Below are 16,285 nucleotides of genomic sequence, written 5' to 3' on the forward strand. Positions count from 1 at the left end.
CTGAGGACCTTTACTATTAATCAAGGAATTGCAGTTTGGTCTCTGGACTGGTGGCAAGATCCTACATTGAGGGAACAAGGAGCATTCCTCAGAGAACCAGAATTTATTCTACTAACAACAGATTCCAGCTCCAAAGGTTGGAGGGCTCATCTACATACAGCAGGGGTGGCTCATGACTCCCGAAGGAAAGGGAATTACACAAAAACATTCTGGAAATGAGGGCAGTATGGTGTGTAATCCACTACTCTTTACCTATTTTATGTCACAAGCATTTAAAATCTTTATACCAGCTTTACTGTAGTGGAAAACATAAACCAGCAAGGGATCAAAAAGAGCAAAATCAAAATGACAGAGGATTCAACATTTATGGGTTGAACACAATCTGAAATCTCTTGCAGGAATTCAAGTAGCAGGCAAGGAGAACAAGGTGTCCAATTAGCTTATTCAGTATCAATTACACCCAACAGATTGGGTGTTATACAAGGAAATGTTCCAGTTGGTGGAGAGGTTGTTTGGAGTCCCTCAGATTTGATGGTGAGAAGTCAAAACACCAAGGTACAGTAATTTTACTTACATCACAGGGGCTGATGCACTGACAACATCTGGGAATTTCAAACTGGAGTATGTATTACCTCCAGCCCTATATTTCCTGTCTCTACTCAGTTGACTAAAGTTTAATTTTTTTTTTTTTTTTTAACTCAAAATTTTATTGTATAATAAAGTATGAATGACATAGACTTTAGATAACAAGCATATTGATTGGAATAATCATAAAGCATAGTGGATATCCAGCAATGTCACTCATAAAACAGTAAAGTATATTGCAATATAACAGAATGGTAATGGGTGAGCGGCGGGAGGGAGAGGGAATGGGCATTGGAGGAGGAGGAGGAGGTGTAGGGTAGGTAAGGGGGGGGAGATGGTCGAATCATAGGATATACTTGAGAAGAGCATGTTCACCTTCAGAAGGGGGTGCTGTCATATCTGCATGGGAGTGTTTTAAAGGAGTAAAGGGGTCAATGTTATCTGGAGTTGTGGAGGGAGAAACTATTTGGAGGAAGAGAAAGCTACGGGGATCTTAGGCATAAAGCCAGGGGGCCCAGATTTGATGAAATTTGTCTTCTTTGTCTCGCAGCAGCGACGTGATTTTTTCCATGTTGGCAATAAACCATATATAAGATTTAAGAGAAGAGATGCGGGGGGGGGGGTCGCCTGCTTCCATAACTTAGCAATCAGACATCTGGCGGCTGCCAGAACATGCGAGGCAAGTTTTGCGGAGTGGGTGTCTAGGTCTTGTATAGGGTGACAGAGGAGGAAGGACCATGGATCCTTTCTGATAGGGCATTGGAGGAGGGAGGAAAGAAGTCTCGAAACCCTGTCCCAGAAGGAGGAGATAACCGGGCATGACCACCAAATATGCACGAAGGTGCCTCGATGGCCACAATTTCTCCAGCAATCGGGAGAGGCTGACTGGTACATTTTTGCGAGCCTGTCAGGTGTGAGATACCACCTGTAGTAGACTTTGTACGCATTTTCCTTAATTAATGTGGAGATGGAACTAGAAGCCACATTCAGCCTGATGGTCTCCCAGCAGTCCTCCTCCGGGGGAGGGCCCAGATCCCTCTCCCACTCCCTCTCATGTGCGTTCCCAGAGGGAATCAGTTTTCCTAGAAGTAGACTATACAAGGACGAGATCATACCCCTTCGCAGAGGGGAAGAGAGGCAGAGAGATTCAAATTGGGAGGGGGAGTGAGGTGAGTTGTCCGACAGGAGTGACAGGAGGAAGTGCCGAACCTGCAGGTATTGGTAGAACGGCGGGTGAAAGTTAGGGACTCTGGAGCAGAGGGCATCATAGGATATGGGCCTTCCTCGCTCAAGAAGGCTCCCGGCAAAACGGAAACCTGCCCTAGTCCATAGCCGAGAGAAAGATCGGGACTTTCCCGGAGGGAAGGTGGGGTTATGCCACAGGGGTATGATGTGCAGAGGGTTAGGAAAGATAGAGAGATGACCCTTGCAGGTCTCCCAGATCCGAGCTGCAAATTCCAGAGTTGGAAAACGTTTGGTTAGGACCTTCCGAATATCAGAAGGGACTCCCCAAAGGCCTGACAAGTCGGGTATGGAAAGGTAGGCAGCCTCCAGGTCTGCCCATGCATGAGATGCCGGTGGAGCAAATGAGGAAGCTATTGAGCTAAGCTGAGCTGCCCAGTAGTAGGCCTTGAGGTCGGGGAAGCCCCTGCCTCCACAGCCCTTAGGTTTTTTAAGTAGTGCCAATCGGAGCCTGGGAGACCTGCCTCACCAAACAAATTTAGAAAGGTGTTGTTGCATAGAGTAAATTTCAGTTAGGGGTATTCTCACAGGCAGTGTCTGGAAAAGGTAAAGAAGTTGAGGGAGAACAGTCATTTTTACCGCAATGATCCTGCCCAGCCACGAGATGATTAGGGTTTGCCAGGAGAAAATGTCTGATTTGAGTTTGTGGAAGAGGGCTGGATAGTTCTCCTGATACAGGGATTCATATGAGGTGGTTATATATACTCCCAGGTATTTTAATTTTTTCTTCTGCCATCTAAAGTGAAAATGGGAGGTGAGATCATAGCAGTCCTGTGAGGGCACATTAAGAAATAGGGCTTCGGATTTTGTTATGTTGATTTTATACCCGGACAGGTCGCCATATCTCGAGAGGAGGCAGAACAGGTTGGGCAGAGATATTCTTGGTTGCTGGAGCGTGAGGAGTATATCGTCAGCAAATAGTGAGAGCTTACTCTCCAGGGACCCTGTCTCCACTCCTCTGATATCTGGGGAGGCTCGGATAGTGGCTGCCAGAGGCTCAATGACCAGGGCAAAAATTAAAGGGGAGAGTGGGCATCCTTGGCGGGTGCCATTACTTATTGGGACGGGATCAGAAGGAGAACCATTGACCATAACCTTAGCAGAGGGGTGAGAATACAAGGCCTGGACCCCCGACAAGAAATCCCCAGACAGACCGAAATGCTTGAGGGTATGAGTCATGAACTGCCAGGAGATCCTGTCGAAGGCCTTTTCGGCATCCAAGGATAAAATGATGGAGGGAGTTTTCCTAGTGTTAATTATATGAATGAGGTTGATAGTTCTCCTTGTGTTATCCCTGGCCTGCCTACCAGGGACAAACCCCACCTGATCATAGTGAACTAGCCCGGGGAGTACAGTGTTTAGGCGATTGGCCAGGATCTTAGCGTAAAGTTTCAAGTCATTATTAAGGAGGGATATTGGGCGATAACTAGCACAATTATGGACTTCTTTGCCTTCCTTGTGGATCAGGGTTATCCGAGCCTCCAGAGATTCTTTAGGCCAGGGTTTGCCCTTTAGGATAGAGTTAAAAAGAGTGGAGAGTTGGGGGGCCAGAAGAGCAGCGAAATTCTTATAGTAGGCTGCTGAAAACCCATCAGGACCAGGTGCCTTTCCTGTTTTCTGAGCCTTAATAACCTGCACTACCTCCTCCAAGGAGATGGGTTCACTAAGGCGGTCTGCAGCCTGGGGAGTAAGCTTCGGAAGGCGAGCATCCTCCAGGAACTTATCTATATGCTCTGACTGTTCCCGGTGGGCCGAAGTGTTGGGGGGTTGAGGGAGGTTGTACAATTTTAAATAGTAATTCTGGAATTCTGAGCGGATTAATTTTGGGTCATAGACCAGAGTTCCGGAGGGATCCCTAATAGCCATAAGATTACGGGCCGAGACTTTGGTCCGCAGCCGAGTGGCCAAGAGCTTGTCCGCCTTATCACCTTTTTCGTAAAAGCGCTGGTTCAGCCATTTCAGCTTGTTGGCCACTCGGTGGGAGAGAAGTAGGTTGAGTTCACCCCTCACAGAGGCCATTTGTTCAAATAAAGCAGGGTCAGGGTTAGATTTATGTTGTTCCTCCAACTGGTGGAGGGTCGTGGAGAGACGCGTGGTCTCGGCCACCCTAGCCCTCTTAGCATTTGCTGCCGAAGCCATTAGATGGCCTCTAATGACCGCCTTATGAGCATTCCAGAGAGTAGAGGGGGAGATATCAGGAGATTCATTTGTTTCAAAATATTCGGATATTAGGGATTTAATATGAGCTACTGTATTTTTGTCGTGGAGAAGGGACTCGTTGAGTCTCCAGGAGAAGGTGGAGGAGCGAGATACTAGGGAGGAGAGATCCGCCGAAATTGGGGCATGGTCAGACCATGTAATTGAATGGATAGTGGAATTAGTGAGTTTGAGGGTCAGGTCGTGGCTGAGCAGGATCATATCGATTCGGGAATAGGTGTTATGGACTGAGGAGTAGAAAGAATAATCCCGGGCCAAGGGGTCAGAGATTCTCCAAGTATCGTACAGATTGTGCAGTTTCATGAAATCCTGCAGGGCCCTAGAGTTCCTCCTGTCCCTCCCATCGGAAGGAGCAGTTGAAGGGGCAGACCTATCCAAATGGGGGGTGAGGACCGCGTTAAAGTCTCCTCCCACTATCAATTCTCCCTTGCGAACCTGAGAGAGTGTAGCTCCCAGGCGCCTAAAGAATTTGTGCTGGTTTTGGTTTGGGGCATAGATATTCACTAGTGTGCACGGGAGGTTGTTCAATTTACCTACTAGGATAATGTATCTACCTTCTTTATCTCTGTGTGAGTCTGCGAGATCAAAGACAAGATTACGTGAGAAGAGGATTGCCACCCCGCATCTCTTCTTGGCAGAGTCACAAGCATGATAAGAAAGGGGGAATCTCTTGGATTTAAGTTCCGGGTGCAAGTGTTTGATAAAATGGGTCTCCTGTAGGAATACTAGGTCGCCTTTAAGGGCCTGTAAAGAAGCGTAGAGTTTGCCTCTTTTTTGGGGAGAGTTAAGACCTTTAACATTGAAAGAAATCAGACGGAGTGTCATGAGAAAGTCAAAGTGGGAGAATCAGGAGGTGAAAATATATGTAGTGAATTGTAGTTTTGTCTTGCTGAAGGGATAGATGCCAGAGACGACCATGGTTGGGGAGACATTGTAGGTGTGGTGGGAGAGTGGGGAAAGGAGGACGGGAGTGGTGCAGGGAACCCGTCCAGGATGCTGGTGGGGCAGAAGGAACGGTACTCTAGGTACCCGGGGACCAGCTGAGAGCAGCCAAGCTCTATGGGGGAGGTGGCTAGGGCTTACCAATCGGGAGGGCGAAAGGTAGATGGCTGACAGGGGTGGGGGGGGGAGGCGGGAGGTGGGTATCTGCTACCCAGTGGGCCCATGTGTGTGGGTGTGGGGGAGGAGGGGATGACAGAAAGGGCTGTATCAGTAAGGTGGGGCCACATCATGTAAACATATAATCATATGGATTAATTATGTAACATTGTCGAACCAGAGGGTACAGAGATAACAAACGAATGCTTACAAATGCCAATTTGAACCACTGTGAGCGTATAGAGAATTTTAACAATTAAACAAAAAACAATTACATAACGGGTCCAAATGGGCCCCAAAAAACAGATAAACATGCCTGCCGATGGTCATGGGGGAGATGCAGCCTTTCCGAGGGGGGTCCATAGCGGCATTCCGCTGTAACTCCTAGAAGGCCCTGGGTATGGAAATCCACCTGTATACAAAGCAAAACAAACAACAAGCAAAAAACAAGGCAGGGCAAACAGAAACCCCAGACCTCAGGCGTGTGAACAATATATTGAGAAATTAGGTAACATATGGACATTTCGGAGGGCTCGTCTCCGGGTAAGTATAGTTCCTCAAATGTCCTTCGGTAGAAATGGCCATTAGGCGGTCAGGAACGGCTTACAATAGCCCTGGATCGGATCAGATTGACCTTCCCTGGGTGGGGAGTTTCTGATCCCTAAAAGACAGTCAGGGATATAAATTACTAGGTCTTGCGAGGAGTGGAGGACTTTTGTACTGTAGACCATTCACCTCGCGGAGCTCTTTGGGGCCGCGGGTTTAAATCCTGGTTGCTCGAGGTAGATGAATGAGAGGCGCCCGTAGGGGGCTCAGGAGCAAGGCCTAAGCGGTGTAGGAGGGCCTGAGCCTCCGGTAGTGTGCGGGCGGAAATCTGTCTCTCCTGGTGCCAGAGGAACAGGCGGAAGGGGAAGCCCCAGCGATAACGGACATTATGATCTCGTAGAACTTGCATTACCGGGGCAAGCTCCCGACGTCTGGCCAGGGTGGTTGGTGACAAGTCCTGGAAGATCTGTATGTTGTGACCCTCGAATGTTAAGGTATGTAATTTTCTGGCTCCGCGCAAGACCATCTCTTTGGTAGTATAGAAGTGAAGTCGTAAGATGACATCTCTAGGCTGGTTCTGGTCGGTAGATCTGGGCTTTAGGGCCCTATGGGCTCTGTCCAGTAATAAGTGGTCCTCCGGGACCTCAGGGGCCAATTGGGAGAAAAGCTTCTTCAAGTATTGGTCCAGATGCGCAGGTTCGACCGTTTCTGGAATGCCTTTTAGGCGCAGATTGTTCCGCCTCGCCCGATTGTCCATATCCTTTTGATGTTCCTGGACAGATGTCAAGTCACTTCGTAGGCGTACAATGTCTTCCTCCATGCCTGTCTGAGAGGACACCACCGTCTCTAATCTTTGTTCAACTTGGTCAGTGCGGGTTCCTATTGAAGTCACCTCTGTCCGCAGTGAGTGGAGGGCAGCTTGTACTTCTGAGTGCACGGAAGATTTCAGTTCTTTCATTTCTTTAATTAACGTTAGGAAGTCCCGTCTGGTTATCGGGGACGTATCATCTTCCTCTGAGTCAGATTCAGCAGAAGTGTGAGGGGAACCCGTCCTCGACCGATGCGGGGTTGAGGTTGATTGCTTCGAGAAATATTGAGGGAGGCTTTTGGGGTGGGATTTCTTACTGCCCTTAGGCATTGTGGAGGATCCTCAAAGGCAGGGCTGTCAGGCAGTAAGAGGGGCTGTGTGAGCAAACCGGATAGTAGAGTAAATTACAATGGGAGGGCCCACATAGGGAAGAGAATTCACATGGGTCTGAGTGTAAATAGCATGGAAAAGACTTCCCGCCCCTGTCAGCACTTTAGGGGGTTACAGGGTCATTGCGCACCCCTGGAACTCTGGGATCGGCTCCAATAATAGGTAAAATACAATATGGGTTAGAACTATAGTGATTCAGGAGGTGTGAAGCCTGGAGTCTTAGAAGAATCTCAGAATACTTGAAGGAGGCAGGCAGAATGGGCAGAGGTAGTGTAGTTGCCCCGTGTGTAGCAGGTTTTTTTCACACTAACCTTGCTCCTGTGGTTGGGCGCTGGCAGTGGGTGGTTTCTCCAGTCTCCTCGCCAGTCCGGGTGCTTTTTCAGCTGCAAGCTTGGCCCGTGTCCTCTGGTCCAGCGCTGCTGGGGGATATACCTGCGCCTCTAATTGTCAGGCCGGAAGTGCGCCTGGTGGTTAGCTGCTGGCAGACCCCTGATGGTGGGAACCTCCGAGCTCCAGCCCAGTCATAAGCTTTAAGCTGAGCTGAAGGCCCAGCGCAGGAAGCCCTGGGACGAATCGCCCGACCGGGAGTCCCCGCGGTAGAACCGGAAGTGGAGATGTCCGCCGGGTAGGTCTGAAATTGAGCCCCAGGCCTTCTCCGGAAGTAGGCCTCCGGGTCCCGCTCACCCAATCCTGTCAGATGGCGGCGTCTGTGGCTCCGAGCGCCGTGGGGGCTCTATAGGAAGCGGAGCTCCGCTTAAAGAAGCCCCAGGGAGTTGTATGGGCGGTCAGGAGCTGAGAGGCCCAGCGCGGCGGGGACCAGTTGCGGTGCCGTCGGGAGGGGGAGGTGAGTGACCAGCTGCAGCTGGGGTATCCAGGGTAGTGCCCCAATCCTCTGGTGCCAGATTCAGGGAGAATGAACCGCGAATTTACAGGTAATTCCCCAAATACCTGATTTAAGTGCAGGAGCTGATGTGGAGAGCGACCACCTGAAATGGCTGCCTAGCCACGCCCCCCTAAAGTTTAAATTTGATGTGGCTGCTTTGGAAATTAAAGTATCATTAAGAATTTTTTTTTATTTAAAGGTAAAGGACAAATGCAAAAAGCAATATATATTGCCCATAATATGCATGCTGCAGACACATACTGGTCAGCTATGCTTTCACATTTCAATTTATAAATTAATTTACAGTCTCAGGAATGCCACCCTCCAAAATCTAAATAACAGCACACATTTTACATTGCCCCCCACTTCCGTGTTTTTATTCAGCACAGCTTATCATTTAAAGTAATACATTTTTGAGGTCCTAAGGGTACACATTATGAAATGCTAACAATGAATGACTAAAAAGTAGAACATTTGTTTGTTAAACTTCTAGGGCCTCATTCATTAAGGAAAAGAAAGCAGAAAAAAGTAGTAACTTTGCACCTTGGCAAAACCATGTTGCATTGGAGAACAAGGTAAATTTAAATGTGATGTCAGATAGATAGTTGGAGTAGAGCATGTCCTAAATCAACTTTATATTTCAGTGTAAAAATAAAGTTATCAATTATTTGTGTGCTAAATGAAAAAAGATCCAGTATTTAACTTATGTGCAAAATAATAAACTAAATTACCCCCCTTGCATTGTAACATGGTTTTGTGCAGGAGAAAACTTACTAATTTTTTTGCCTTACTTTCCTTAATGAATCAGGCCTCTAATGTGTAAAAATGTGTAAACTAAAAAAACTACAATAACATGTACTTTTTAGTGTTTAACTTGTATTAGTTATTTTTTTTGTATCCTAACCCTTCTTCTTGAGATTACAGATGGCTATGGGTGATCTGAGCTGTGGTGAATGGTTTAGTAGAGCTAGGTATTATCCCCTCTACAACCTGTTCAGTAGGGTCCCTTACACTTATGCGTAGTGTTTGTGGCATTCAACATGGCAGGTGTTACACTATTTTGCTCTTGTTAGCATATGTTGAGAAAATGGGTCCTGCCACATCTCATTGATGAACATTTCCGCGGTGGAAGTTGTGGCTCTTACTCTGGGGATTGCCTCTTTCATCCTCACATGCAGATGGTGGTTGTATATCTGGAGACTTATCATTGCACATTGGTGTTTTGCTGTACTGCTGTGCATTATCATTATCATCAAAATTGTCATTGATTTATATAGCACCAGAAATTTCCATAGTGCTGCACAATTTAAAACACAGTAATAAAACAATACTGGGCAATACAGACATACATAGAGGTAAAAGGACCCTGCTTGCAAGCTTACAAGCTATAGGATAATGGGATTTTGAAACATGAGGCTAAGTGCTACATATTGCATATTGGTCCAGCCAGACTGCAAAGGTAGAAAGTGCATAGTGGGTTATATGATCCAGTCACACAGCAATGTTGGTCAAAGGGTCTGAGAGTTGTTCTCTTGTGTGAACTGTGTAAAGGGTGGAAATAGGGTACACTAAAGAGGTTAAGAGGGTGTTGAGAAGTGTTATAAGCTTGCATGAAGAGGTGGGTATTCAGAGAACGCTTGAAGGTTTGATGATTAGAAGAAAGTCTTATTGCATGAAGAATGGCCTTCCACAAAGTTCTGTTGCTGGGAATGGGATCAGGTAATTAGTGTGGATGAGAGATCTTGTGCAAAATGGAGGTGTTGAGTTGGGAGATATTTTAAAACAAATATAGAGATGTATGTTTTGCCAATGACCTTATATGTTAGCAGAAGTATTTTATATTGGATTCAGTAAAAACAGACCACCAAGCTAGAGAATGACAGAGCGGATCAGCAGTTGGAGAATGATTTGCAAGGAAAATCAATCTATCCCCTGCATGCAATATCGATTATAGGGTTGAGAGTTTGATCCGGGGAAAACCAGTAAGGATAGCGTTGCAATTGAGGAAATGATGAGTGCATTAATTAAATGTTTTGTGTCTTATGTGAGATATCTGCGTATTTTCAAAATGTTTCTTAGATGTATGTAATAGGATGTAGATACTGATTGGATATGAGGAATAAAGGATATTTCTGAGCCAAGGATAACACATAGGTAGAGAGCTTGTAGGGTAGGATTTATTGTTATTTATAGGGTGAGAGCTCCTTGGAATTCCCTATTAAGATATATGCTGTTCCTTTAAAGTTTTCAAACTCAAATTTAATTATATGTGTTGTAATAGAGCAATAATTATTTATGGTGACTTCACCAATAAAGTATTCACAATATGGTCTTATCTGTGTGGAGTGTGCTCCGGTTAACTCCCTCTCTCCAAAAACATACTAGTAGGTTAATTGGCTGCTATCAAAACTGACCCTAGTCTGTGTATATGTATGTTAGGGAATTTAGATTGTACGCTCTAAGGGACAGGGACTGATGTGAGTGAGTTCTCTTTACAGCGCTTCGGAATTGATGGCGCTATATAAATAGCTGATGATGATGATGAAGATGATGATATATACTAAAACAGTTCAATATGCACACAAAAAAACAGTAAAGCATTTACAATTGCATTTTACAATGTATTCATATTTTGGGGTATTTTTACTAAACTGCGGATTTGAAAAAGTGGAGATGTTGCCTATAGCAACCAATCCGATTCTAGCTGTCATTTTGCAAAATGTACTAAATAAATGCCAGCTAGAATCTGATTGGTTGCTATAGGCAACATCTACACTTTTTCAAACTCTCAGTTTAGTAAATCTAGCCCTTGGTGTCAATGTTATAGTTCTTTTGCAGAGCATTTGCGCAGTGGAGTTATAAAGGAGGCTGAGATCCAAAGGAATATGATATTCTTTCCCTCATACACTAAAAATAATCTTGTTCTTACCCTGTCACGTCCATCTGCGAAATTAGCTTGAGTGTCTTCCTCTAGCTGTGTCTACGGCTTCAATGAACCACACTGTGGAATGCAAGAGTTCCTAGTATGGTATCTCTCCTGGACCAAAAAGGGTATTCAGTACACAGCAATGACAATATTCACTCAAATGTGTTTCATCCCATACAGACTTCATCAAGGAATATATTGTGATGTATAGGGAGGCATTTTAAAGTATCTTCTTTCTCCATATTTTGCTTCATTGAAAAAACTTTATTAAATTGGTAAAATGGCTAAAAACGTGTAATTTAAAAAAAATTGTTTATTCAATATGCATGTTTTGCTGTAAAATGGGTGCACCCCAAATTTGTTTACTATATACAAACTAACATATTTAATTAGTGAATTTAATTCCTCTTATATATAGGGGTATATAATGGATAATTAGGTATATTTTTCAGGTACATAACTGCTTGACCATGATATTTGATATATTAAACAATAATTGGTTTCCATCACTTCTAATTGATAAATAAATAACAATTATAAACAATTTGTTAAAGTAAAATACAATTATAATTTATTTATTTTTTAAATAATTTAAAAGTTTTTTAGATTTTTTTTTTCCAAAATTGTAAAAACTTTTTAAAATTAGCATATAATATTTGAACATTAAATAACTACCTTAATTTTTATTTTAATAACATTTGTTAAACTCTAAGAAAAGGAGCAAGATCAAAGTCTAAAATCATTATGAATCAGTATTTTAATGCTGTATATTTACTTAGCTTCTGTTTTTGCAATACTTTCTAGGTACTAAGGGTGTATCCTAAATCTAGGGTCTTGTTCTATTCCCATGAATTTCAGAATTTTGTGATCACTATTATGTTTTAGCAATCAATGTTGAATAAACTGTGGGTTTTCACGCCTTTATTTATGTTGTAAATATGTTCGGCCAATCATACTTTAAGCTGTCTTCTTGTTATTCCTACATATTGTAGACCACATGGGCATTCCAGTACATACATAATGTGATGTTTTCTCTAATTTGGAAACATTCCCCATTGGCGTTAGATCATAAATGTAGTACTAGGTTTTGTTTTAAGGTTGACATTGTTCTTGCATGCCTTGCAATTTAGGCAATTAAAGAATCCTTTATTCCTGTTGTCTTCTCTTTATTCTGAGGGTATTGGGATATAGCTTTTTGTTAAAATGTTTCTCAAGTTTTTTGATTTGCTACATAGAATTTTAGGACTTCTTTGGATCAGGTCTTTACATTCTTCTTCCATAAGAAGAATATGCCAATGCTGTTGTATAATGGTCTCTAATTTTTTCATATTACTGCACGATGAATGTGATTCCAGAATTGTGTTGACTATTTTTATCCTTATATTTCAAAGGGCTAGATTTACTAAGCTGCGGGTTTGAAAAAGTGGGGATGTTGCCTATAGCAACCAATCAGATTCTAGCTGTCATTTTGTAGAAGGTACTAATTAAATGAAAGCTAGAATCTGATTGGTTGCTATAGGCAACATCCCCACTCTTTCAAACCCGCAGCTTAGTAAATCTAGCTCAAAGTGTCTGTCCAAATTGTTTACTTTCTCTAAAGTCAAATTCACTTTGTTCTCATTGTAATTCTTCTCCAGAAACTTCTCTTTGAGTTTCTGCCCTTGTATTTCAAATATTTCAACATCCGTACAGTTCCTTTTTATCTGTCTAAATTGGCCTCCGGTTATATTATATACCCACCTTCTATAGTGATTTCTTGATGGTGACAAAAAGTTATCGAAATATTATTTGACCAAATGTTATCATCATCCCACTTTGCGGCAACTAAGTTTGCGCAGCTTGGCCCATTGCAGTTCCCATAGTTTGATTATAAAATGTGCTCTCATACAAAAAATAATTACGCTCCAATATAAACTCCATTCCACTCATATTGGATTTATTGTCATGTTGTCAAGAGAAATAGAAATGTCAGGTAGATAATTTCTGTTGGCTGGTGGGAATTCTATTAGCTGTGTTTTTGAAAGGTTGAGTTTGAGTTGGTGAGAGGACATCAAAGATCAGATGGCAGAAAAACAGTCAGTAACGTGGGCTAACACAAATGGTGAGAGATCCAAAGAAAATAGATACATTTGGGTATCATTCAAATAGAGATGATACTGAAATCCAAAGGAGCTTATTAGTTTTCCATGAATAATGGTATGATAGAGAAGAGCAGAGGACCTAGGACTGAGCCTTGTTGTACTCCAACTGATAAAGGAAGTAAAGTGGAGGTGAATCTAGAGAAACTAACACTGAAAGAGCGATTAAATAGGTAGTATAAGAACCAGGATAGGACAGTGTCCTGAAGACCTAGGGATTGTAGTGTTTTTATGAGAATAAAGTTGCCAACAGTGTAAAATGCAGCAGAGCAATCCAGGAGAATTAGACGCGAGCAATGGCCTTTAGATTTAGCAATGATCATATCTTTTACAACCATTGTCAGTGCAGTCTCTGTGGAGTATTGAGAACAAAAGACAGTTTATTTATATATGGAAATGAAAAATAATGACACAGCACTATTTGCAGCACTTTTACACTTGCTACATAGTCAATAATATGTGTAAACTAATTAATTATCATTCATATTTTTATTTATTTATATGGCACCACTAATTTCCATTGCGCACAACCAGGGGCGGGCTGGCCCGGGTGGCAGGGGGCCATCGAATTACCGATGTTAGGGCCGGCCCCCAGATTACAAATCGCCGTTTTTTTCCGGCGGCCGCATCACATGACATGCCATGCGGTTGCGTCATCGCACAGGCGGCCGCAACACATGACAAGGGATGCGGCCGCCTGTGCGCTTCCCGGGCTGGAATAGCCAGCCCGCGCCTGCGCACAACAAATGTATGTAGGAAAAGATACATGCAAAAAAAGCTATATCTGCTGATTTGTATCATACACAAAATCATTCTGCGCATACGTAGCGTTGTCCACTTTATATCTTCAAACACAAGGACAGTTACTACATCATACAGTTTTGAGGAGTAAACGTTGTGGGGAAGGGGCATTTTGCTATAACCACTGTACAGTGTGGGTGTGCTAAATTCAAGCGCCCATAACCACTTCTGAATGAAGCCCTACGCATCTCAAAGCTACTTGCTTTTATGCCGTATCTCCTGCATGAGCTATAGGGCTAGTCTAAGTTTTGAGTCCTAGTGATCAGCACCGCATGCATTTGTCTGCAAACACGAGCAACTGCAAAAATATATTTTATGTTCAGTAGACATTAAGAACATCCTAAGAAATGTTTTTTTGTGGTAAAAAATATTCTAAATAAAACACTTTTTTTTTCTTTTTCTTTACTGTTTTTTCACTGATTCCTATATTAAAAAGAATATGTGCTATCCCAATATTTTTCCTGTAAGTAAATTTTGAAATTGTGTATAAATGTAAAGTTTTATCTAAATGAACATGAACACCAAAGATTTGAGCTTTGAATTTTGGAAAAAAGTGTACTAATAAATCCACACAAAACACACATGGACATAACATATTAATGTGCTTTTTCCAGCATTTCTTGTTTTCACATTGACCTAGATGTTGAACTTGGCATATGGTTACATGTGATGTGGTAAGCAACAGAGTAGAAGAAGCAGATGTGTTTGGGGCACCAGAGAGTGACGGTGTGACAGACAAAATAGGGACATAAGTTCCAGAGGGGGCTTGGGAGAAAGAGATGACTGGAGGTAGGCAGACATGGTTTGAAAATAAGAAACTGGTAGTGATAAATTATGCTGTTGCACAAATGGGTTGTGACCAAAAGAATGCATTTATGTTTGAGAAGGAAGTGGGGCAGCATTGCAAAAGTGAGAATTATAACCATGGAAAAATGGTGCTTGATGATGTGGCAGAGGGTCTTGTGTGAGTAAGTTAGGATGATGGAGAGGAGTAAGGTATTGTGCTAATGGGGAAGGAGCCACGGCATTGACCTGCATTGTTATGTCATCCCAAACATGAGATTTCGCTGTGGTAGAGAACTGTCTCATGGTAGACCACCAGATGGAGCAATACCTAACCTCCTGTGATATTTTGAGGTCACCAGGATTTGATCCTAAATTCACTAGATACCTGGCCCTCTAGGTTCACAGAATCACACAGGTAAGGAGACAATAAGAGATAATGATCCCTTTATTCACACAAGTGTTTATACAGAGAAAATGCAAAAACAGTGCCGCACAAAGGAGTAATACTCCCCCCACCAAATATACAAGAATTTTAGCTAATAACCAGTGGCAATTAAACACCCAAACAGCACATAGGAAATGTCTCACCACACAGGAAGCTTCACAGAGTTCCAGTCAGCCTACAAGTGAGTCCCAAAGTTATTCCACAGTATGGTCAGTGGGCCGGCCTCAAGAAGTTTTCCACCAATCTTGTTGATCACAGCCGCTTGGCCAAATCTCCACTAGCTTAGTGGGACCCAGAGTACCAGTCTCCCTACTTCAAGTAGGCTCCCCAGTTTCCTCTGGAACATGAGTGACTCCCAATGAAGTGAGGGTCCAACAAGCTTCCTCACTGGGATAGCAATGTCCAGCCAGTATTTGCCCCCTGGTAGAGTTCGATATCCCTCTCCCAGTCAGAGATCCTTCTCCTTCAAAATCCCAGCACACACATACCTCCCCTCTCCAAGCTCCAGTGTTTTTGCTCCTCTATCCCCCTGGCCCACCCTTCTCTTTAACAGTCCACAGTCATTGGCAATAACAGTATATGGTTGGTAACCAGGGTGTGGTAAGGAGTGTGTTTTCAACAAAGGGCCCCATGTGGATTTCCTGCCATCAAGTCTGAGGGGTTAGGTGCTTCATGTCAAGTCCACCAACATCAAAAAATCCACCCCCTGTATTTAGATCTGGGCCAAATCCTCCCCAATTTAACCCCTTGCACTACTTTGTGATGTCACAGTGGCTTCAGCTGATCCAAGCTTTCTGTGACAACCTCCCCCTCCCTCTTGGGACACATGTAGCACCAGACCTGTCCACTGGATGAAATTTAATAACAGTACATGGGAACCAATATCCTTGGTCGGGCCCACTCATGACAGACCGGGTTGATCCAATTTTATCCGAATTGGACCTGGTCTCGTCAGAGAAGAAATTTCTTTGCTTCGAGGCTGAAGTGGAGGAGCTTGAGGCCTGACTCGAGCCTGGCTGTTTGTGGTCAGACTCACATAGGGCCTGCAACTCACCAATAGAACAAAATGGAGGGCAGACTGTAGACCAAGAGATGTCTTAAACATCATACAAAGATATTACAGCAATATGTAAGCTCTTCTGAATAATTACCTTTCCAGCTGTTAAATAGGGCATGTAGGTGCATTCTCCTACGAATGCCTGTCTATGAATGGCTAGGCATTGTCAAGCCCCTAATTGTCTGTGACCTACCTATGCCCGTACGTGCACTGTGAACCAATCAGTGCACATATGGGCATAGATAAAAGTTAAAAAGTCTCATTCACTTGCAAACAAGAGGGCTGCCATGTTTGCTCATGCCGAGCTGCGGGTACTAACTGTTGCTATGGATAATCTGTACCTGCTTGTACCTGCGGTACATT

This window comes from Mixophyes fleayi, chromosome 2 (assembly GCF_038048845.1).
Source record: "Mixophyes fleayi isolate aMixFle1 chromosome 2, aMixFle1.hap1, whole genome shotgun sequence".
Taxonomy (NCBI): domain Eukaryota; kingdom Metazoa; phylum Chordata; class Amphibia; order Anura; family Limnodynastidae; genus Mixophyes; species Mixophyes fleayi.